Genomic DNA, 1,905 nt, shown 5'->3' with positions numbered 1-1,905 from the left:
AAGAAAGAAAGAAAGAAAGAAAGAAAGAAAGAAAGAAAGAAAGAAAGAAAGAAAGAAAGAAAGAAAGAAAGACAAAAAGAAAACAAGACCAAGACCAAAGTAGCTACACATGAAGATGTTTTTGGTTGGCGCCCTGGTGTCTTGTCTTCATTGTAGTGATTGTTACAACTGCATAAGACATTTGCTATTACTGTACCTGACAGTACACTTCCTCAGGCACAGAGTACACAGGAAACCACCCAGCAAGTAGCTCCCAGATTGGGCCTATTAACCTGGGTCTGTTTCACTTGAACAGTTTGGCTCTTCATCTTTAAAATAGGAGGTCTCTGGGAGGACTGGGTCCCTGAGCAGCACCTTGGTCGAGGTGCTTAGAGGCCCTGAAACTTCTCATCCTCTTTCCTAAAGTCGAGCTGTGTGAGGACCAAAGCAGACCCACGCATGTCAGTGGGCAGTCAATCCATACCTTGGGGTAAGCATCCTTTGATGTGTCAGGCCCAGAGCTAAGTGAAACTCTGCACTGACCAGGACAAAAGGTGGGGATGTCCCATGAGACGTCTCCAGGGCGTGTCTGTCCCTACATCCAGAAGCCCTTGCGATTTTTACAAGCCTTGTATAAATGGATATTAGGGCTACTTTGTGCAACATGAAGGGCTCATTTCCCTTGGGACACTCACTTCCTGATGTCCCCCTCAGCCCCCTTATTCCTCAGAAGGATGTCTGAGCTGATGGAACTATCCATACAACTGCTTTCTGAACTTGCAACACATTGGACTTTCTTTTTTCTTTTAACCCTGCAGGAGTGTTGGCCTTGGAAAATCCCCAAGGTGACTCAGATTGTCAGGGAAAGTGACCAAAGCTGAGACCATTGAGTCTCTGGGGCCAGCACACTGCAGCCTCTCATGAACAGGGAGCCTAGTGAGGGGGTCCTGGCTCTCCTTGGCTATTTGCCCTTGGGTACATACAGGGTGAGTCTGGGATGGGTCTCTTCAGCTTTGATGGTCTTTCTTTTTTTGTTTGTTTGAAGTGTGGGTAGAATTTTTCCCCTTGCTTCCTGCCAAGGCTACTATAAATACAGAAAATGGATGTGCAGCACTGAGAACCATTACCTACATAACAGAAGTCATTGATTCTCTATCAACTGTTTGCTTTGTCTAAAAAACTAACAAGGTTGTGTTGATGAGATGGCTCAGCAGGCATAAAGCACCTGCCATGCAAGCCTGACAATGTAAGCTCAAAGTCCAGTGCTTACACAAAGGTGGAAGGAGACAAGGAACTCCACAGAGCTATCCTCTGGCCGCCACACGCACACCATGGCACGAAGGCACCCACTCACACTTCATGCATGCACACACACACACACACAGTAATAAGAACAACAAATTATCATTACTTAAATTTAAATTTAAATATATATACTTAGGTACATATGTAAATATATTTAAGGATCTATAAATATATATTAATATATGTATATATGTATACGTACAGAGAGAGAGACAGGTATATATACAGAGAGACAGTACACATACACATACAGAGAAAAACAGTTACACACAGAGACAGACAGACACAAACACACAGAAAGACAGGTACACACACACACACACACAGAAGCACCGACCAACTGATACCACCGCCATTACCACCAATACAGTAACAGCAGTGGCTGACCTGACTGCCCCGGGCTGTCACAGGTTCCATTGTTGATTCTGATCCAGCTCACTGCTCCTGAGTGTTGACATGGAGTCAGGTATAATGTCACTCACCTTCTGCCTAGATCTGGGATGTGGTGCACTGGCTACTCTTATGTCAACTTGACGGAAGCTAGAGTCATCTGAAAGGAGGGAACCTCAATTGAGAAAAATGCCTCCGGGCTGGTGAGATGGCTCAGTGGGTAAGAGCACC

This window comes from Mus pahari, chromosome 6, assembly GCF_900095145.1.
Source record: "Mus pahari chromosome 6, PAHARI_EIJ_v1.1, whole genome shotgun sequence".
Taxonomy (NCBI): Eukaryota; Metazoa; Chordata; class Mammalia; order Rodentia; family Muridae; genus Mus; species Mus pahari.
The sequence above is the reverse complement of the archived record's forward strand: the minus strand, read 5'-3'. Positions refer to the sequence as shown.